The 6380-nt window shown below is 54.5% G+C and overlaps 1 protein-coding gene across 1 annotated transcript in view; it reads right to left on the bottom strand.

The window, feature by feature from the left end:
- Nucleotides 1–685: 685 nt before the first annotated feature.
- RNF216 (ring finger protein 216) overlaps nucleotides 686–6380 on the bottom strand; it is a 125245-nt gene continuing 119550 nt past the window's right edge. The window contains exon 18 of the transcript XR_006284396.1: nucleotides 686–721. The gene's annotated coding sequence lies outside the window, so the exon portion shown is untranslated. The remainder of the gene's footprint in view (nucleotides 722–6380) is intronic.

Here is a 6380-nt window from a genome sequence, read left to right as displayed (position 1 = left end):
CCAGCTGCTCTACACAGCAGGTCCTGCTGCCATGGAAACAGGTCTAAGGCCAAGGGCTCTCCGAGGTAAGGGTGGTAGCACCCACCGGGGGAGCCTGTGAGGCCGGGCAGAAAGAGGAGGGCTTGCGCCAGCCCTGCAGCTGGTCATGCAGCATGCAAAGGGAACGCAGCCTCTGCTCAGGGGGCATCTTTCAGAGGCCTGGGTTTGAGTGTGTCCCACTCACAGCAATTAGCCAGCAGTTAACAGTGCAGCCATCCATGGAGGCCAGGCCTGGACAGTTGCCTTCTGTCTCTGTGGTGATGGGGGATGTGGAGAAGCAGGTGGCTAGGTTTCCTTTGAGGAGGGTCAGTAGGATCCTTGCTGGGCAGCAGGTCAAAGGCTGTTCTGCAGTTACAGAGCAACCAGGCAGCCTCAGCATTTTGGGACAGGACACGACCAGATCAGCCAAATGCGATTTTTTTTTTTTAAGTGCATCTGCGTGGGGATTTTGGATTCGTGGTTAGAGCAGGGGGACACGGCTTCAGGACTCCTAGGGAGAGCTGGATGAAATTTTTCAGCCAACCTTTTTTTCCCCACTGAAAAATGCAAATTCATAGCAACCAAAACAACAAAATACTGGGCAGGCAGGCGTGGGGGGGAATCATTCAACCTTTCCAGAATATTTCAGTTTGAAGCCACTTTTCAGTTTCAAATTTCTTTCCTTTTTTTTTTTAAACAAAACCTTTGAACTCCTGACTTTGACTCAGGAGGTTTGTTTTGCCTTTAACTTTTTTGCCAGAAAATTTGAAAAAAATTCAGTCAGTGTTGATCCAAAATTTTTTTTTTTTCAGCATGGCCAATAAACCACCGATCAGCTGTGGGCACAGCTCAGTTCCTGGCTCCGCCACAGAGTTTCCAGTGCACTTAAACTCTGCCCCTCCATTTCCCCACCTGTAAAGCAGGGCTGATCAGCCCACAGAGGCGAGCTGACACGTGCTAGAGTAGTGCAAAGCAGTAAGTGGAGCAAGCGTCTTCTGGAGTAGAAGCCAGTGAAAGGTCACACAGCATGAGCGCATTAGTGCTCCCTAATGCAGTTCAGCCCCCCCCCCACCATTTTAGGGGACACTAAATAAACCTCATGGCAAATATTGCCCCTCCCCCATCACCTGCTTTTAGTCTAATATTAAATCAACCCTGCCCAGTTACAGAGAGTAGTGAAAGGCACCAACCAACCCTGGGTTCCAGGCCAGCACTGGCCATTATCATTACAAAACCAAAGTATTACCTCTGTTAACATGACCCACCCCCCCAGGGTGCCAACTTTGCTATTTCTGGGAACGGGGGATTGTGAGACCTGATGCCCCTCACCCTCTGGACCACATCCAGCCCTCCTCCGAGGTACACTGGGGAGCGAGTTACCATGCACACGGACAGGGCAGCTCTGCCTCAGTAGCAGCACTGGGTTCCCCACCCTTCCCCTGCGCAAAGCTCCCTGCCGGGCTGGGGGGCTCACTTCAGCACTGCCAGCATCAGGAGCCAATCTCTCCCCAGCTGGCTCTGTGCGCCTCTGCTTCCCTAACCTGGGGCAGGATTACAAACAGCCTCCCTGCCTCCCCTTGCAAGAGGAGATGCGCACTCGCTCAAACCCAGTCCCCCCTTTCCCCAGCCCCACTTTCCGTCTTCCTAGCCGCATTGTGCCCTCCTCTCAGGATGCTTGGAGCCTGGAGGGATTTTCCCCTGGAGATGACCCTGCTGGGATGCAGGGGGAGGGATGCTCCTGCGCTCTTCAGTTGCACTCCCCCGCACCAGGGTCATCTGTCTTTTCCTGAAAGCAGCCAAGCTGAACTCGCGGGTGAATGGAGACCACTGACCTCACTGCCCTGCCCTGAACAGCGAAAGGGGCTTCGCCTGGCCTCCAAGGGTCACCCAGCTCTTTGATGCTGCCCCTCAGGGCGCTTGGAAGGGTTTCTGAATGCTCCCTGGCTATGAATAGTTGCCACCCCATCGGGAAGAGGCCCTCCTCCCTCGCCTCCCTCCTGCCAGCACTCAAGCAGCTCAGAGGATAGGGTTGCAAAGAAGATCCAGCCAGCTGGCCAACACGCACACTTCATTTCACTGGGCCATTTCCTTCCTGGCCTCTTGCTTTGCCACATCATCTTTAATAAAACACAATTCCAGCAGCACGGGCTCAGCTAGATCACTCGACAGACCTGGCTGCCATGGCCAGCAAGCCAGGCAATGCCCAAAGAACACAGTTTCCTCCTCCTCTCCTCTCTTGCCCTCCCCTCCTTCCATTTGCTGTGTTTGTGCTGCAAGGAACAGCTGGGCTGAGGCACCGGTACCAGTTTGCCCAGTGACCCGATTCAGGCACCGTAAGGACAGCCCCCAATCTCAGCCCAAGTCTTGGGATCAGCCCCACCTTTAAAAAGAAAGTTTGGAGCTGTTCTGTTAATAAATTAAAGCCATCAGCACTGCTCAGCTGCTGTCCATAAACCCTGCTCTGCCCTCATTCTGAGCAAGCACTGGGGGGAAGAGAGAGAGTAATAACACCTAGATCTTACATAGCACATTTCACTCATCTGTCTCCAAGTGCCGTCCAAAGGAGGGACATATAATCTGAGACACGCAGTGGGGAAGTGACTTCTAGCACAGCAGACAGGTAGCAAAGCCAGGAACAGGACCAAGGTCTCCTGAGTCCCAGTCCAGTGGCCAAGGCATCAGGCCACCCAGGACCCCACATATATGTTGTAAGGTTTCAGCACATGGCAGGGCAGCTCTGGGGCAGCAGAGACTCAGGTAAGAGAGGAAAGAGGGCAAGGGAAGAAAAGGTAAAGAATCAGTAGGTGCAGGCAGCCAGAAAACTGACTGTAGCCGGAAGGCAAAGAGTAAGGGAAGAAGGATGTAAGAGGGTTTAGGAATAGATGGACCAGGCAAATGCCCTGAAAACGTTTTAGAGTTCACCTCACTGCACCTTCAGGGGCTGTGAGGTTTTCCCACCTTGCCCCAGCTGCTCATGGAGCACCTTTACTCTGGCTGGTACCACTCCTTCGGCTCTGGTTTTGGAAACACTTTAAGGGGAATTTAGTGCTGGAGCTGTAGCCCTGGTGCCTTGCAGGCTTGATTTTTCCATCGGTGGCTCCGTTAAGCTTGCCCGAGCTGTCCTACCAGCAACCTTCATTTTGACCTGGAGGGTCCAGAGCTGGGCATGAGCTCATTGTCAATGGTCCATTTCACGGTTGGCCTCTCTGTTGCAAGGGCGCAAACATGATACCACATGTGATGCCAAATGGGAACTTGGCTGAGGCCATGAAGACGACATAATGGGCAATGCCCATTGTGGGTATGTCACATTCAGTGACTCTGAGGTGCAAGGCTCCATATCTAGGTCCCAGTCCCTTAAACCACCAGGTCCGTCAAACACCTTTCGCTTCAGCAGGTGCTTACTGGCCAATAGTCACACTCAATGCAAAGTAAGGGGCAGCGTTAACTAGAGTATGACACAACCACAAAGCCAGGCGGGCTTAACTTCCTTGGACAAGCAGAGGCTCCATGCCACAAACACAGCAGAGATCACCATCCCTGCCACGCCCAGGGCCATCTGGCTACCACAGCTGGTTGGCTGGCAACTGCCTGTGCCCTGATCTCACCTCTCAGCCTCCAAACCTGCCAAGCTGGGACACTGTGCCATCAAAATAACAGCTCCCCCTCCCCCGTTAACCCAGTACAGGTTGCAAAACGGCTGTTTGTTTCCTGGGGTGAGAAAATGGCCCTAGAAACAGGTTTGACACCGTTACAACCAATTATGGCATCACATGCAACAACATGCAGGTGTGACGTAATCAGGCCACAGGGGAGCAATTCAAGTAGTGCACCTCCCCCCACATACACACACACAATGAAGCTCACAGTTAAAGCACCTGCCCTCCACTACCCCAGTGACTGCTGGCGGGCCCCTCCCTACCTTGCTGCTGTCCTCCTGGGGCCTAGGCATGCCCCACGCCTGCTGCAGCTCCAGGCTTCCTTGCTCCCCCTTCTCAGGAAGGCACCTGGGACAGGAGCCAGGCAGGAGCTTTCAGGTGAGGGAGCTGTACCATTTTGACCAGAGGGGAGCACAGCCCAGCCACTCAGGTCTCACACTCCCCCCCCCCCCGACTTCCCCATGCCCTGGAAATAATGTGTCAGCCCAGCTTCCTCACTCCTTGCCCCTCCCCTATCTGAAATCCCCTGTAGGTTCCTGGCCATGGGCATTTCTCTGCTCCCTGGAGGGATGGAAAGAGGGAGGGGGAGAGCCAGGGATCCAGAGCGACAGGCTGGCAGCCCCAGGCCTGCAGGGCAGCTAGCTGGGAATGCAGGGCAGGGAGGCTGGGCCGGCCCCCATTGTGCCACTCAGTGCCCTGGAGTTCAGAGACTTGGTGACACTGGTGAGGAATCCAGCATGGGCTGCAAGGCCCCAGGGGTGCAGAGCTGGGCTGCTCTGGAGTGGGGACGGCGTGAGCACCTCTCAGAGCACTGATGAGCTTTCTGGGCTTAGCATAAGAGCAGAGGGGAGCCCAGGCAGAAAGGTGACCCCACATTCATGGCCCTGGTGTCTCCCATCTGTCATGGCCATTAGCTCCTTTGGCTTTGCTTAAGCACGCGCTGAACCTGCCGTCCTAGAGGAATTCAGGGGGGTCGCGTGGTGCCGGCTTGCTGAAGTTTGTTCTAGGCAGGAGGGTGGCACGTCTCCGAGCCCCACCTCTGACCGCGTCGGCAGTTGGCTGAACACCATCAATATCCGGAGCACGTCGCATGCAGTGCAATAGCCTGCACCCCCTCTCGTTCCCCAGAACTGCCCATTGGCCCCTTCCTTCATTCCCAAGCTTTGTCCTTTGCCAATCACCCAGCCCTGCTTCTGCTCACCCAGCACCTCTCCGAGGCATTCACTCTATGCTCCCCCCAGCCCCCTTGTTTGTTCAGTGATCAGCTGCATGCCTGGGACAAGCTTCCAGCTGCCCCTCCCCACACATTGGGGTCCCAATAAGCAGCAACTTCCCTCTGCCTTCTCTCAGCCCCTATCACCATATCTTCTATTTAGACTGTACACTCCCCCAGGCAGGGGCTGTCTCTAACGTTTATACAGCACCTGACACAATGGGGTCCTGTTCTCGGGGGGCTCAGCGGCACTACTGCATTAGATGCAACTATTCTGTGGTTGCATCCTTACACCCAGTCGCTGCTACTAGAAGGGGAAGAAGGTTGGAAGCTTTGACATCTGCTGCACCATCAGTGCTGAGACAATTGTAGCAAAGCAGCAGCAGAATTGCACGGATCCGAAGCTGAAGGCCTTGTTTGAGGGAGCTATTGTACTTTGCACCCTCAGGGGCCCAGAGAAGCAGCCCTTGGAGGCAACTTTGGACCAGAAAGACTTTTTTTTTTTTAAATAATTGCTTTAAACAGTAATTAGCTGCAGCATCAGATTTCTCAGGGCTTTGCGCCCCAGCCCAGCTGCTTTCACTTGACCCCTAATTCTCCCTGGTGTAATTAAACCAGCAAGAGGGGGCAGCCAGTAAGGAAGGTGGTTGTGGACAGCAGTGGTGTGAAGAGCAGATTGCAGAGTGAAAGGAGGGGGCTGCGTCTGTGCTATAAATGATCTTGGAAAATCCCAGCTCCTGCTCCCTGCTGCTAAACACACACAGTTACAGAGAGGAGCTAGCCAGCAATCCCTTGTGCTCTCCAGCTCTGGGGTCGAGGGTGCTCCCTGGTGCATTCAGATCACTAGCACTAGGGCTGCATCTCACAGCGCACCCTAGAGTAAAAGCAGCAACTGGCCCACGCGTAAGGCTCCTGCAGAAGGCCTCATCCCGCTCCTGGCCACGCTCCCTTGCCCCCAAGGGAGCAGTTGAAGAGGCAGGCGTGGTTCACACCACAGATTCCCTTTCATCTGGGGTAGGCTCTTCTCTGAGCTTGGGAGCCAAGGCCTGATGGTGTTTTCCGAGGCGTTTGCTCAGCTGTTTTGAGAAGAGGCAGGCTTTGTTGTTGTGTCTTGCGAGGCCGCGTTCCCTGAAGGTCAGCTTCCCTACTGTGTGCATCTGCTGCAATCTTTCATTAGCCACCTCCCCGCCCCGAAGAGTCATGGGTAAGCAGTACGATTGCTCCCTCTGTGCTCAAGCCAGACAAGCTTCCTCAGCAACTCTGCTAAGCATCTCCTTCCATTCCAGACCTGGGTCCCCACTCAGCTCCGCCTTAGCTAAAGCAGCCGCTGCTCTTCGCATGTGAAAGTCTCAAATACAGTCTGCCTGCCCTTCCAAAGAGTCGTGTGGGGTTGTTGCAGCCAAGTCTATGGCGGCCATTCATACTATCCGAACACTCCCCTTACTATTATTGGTAATACAGCAGTTCCTGGAAACCCTGACAGATCAGAG

The sequence above is a fragment of the Chelonia mydas genome, chromosome 10, assembly GCF_015237465.2.
Source record: "Chelonia mydas isolate rCheMyd1 chromosome 10, rCheMyd1.pri.v2, whole genome shotgun sequence".
Taxonomy (NCBI): domain Eukaryota; kingdom Metazoa; phylum Chordata; order Testudines; family Cheloniidae; genus Chelonia; species Chelonia mydas.
The sequence above is the reverse complement of the archived record's forward strand: the minus strand, read 5'-3'. Positions and strand labels throughout refer to the sequence as shown.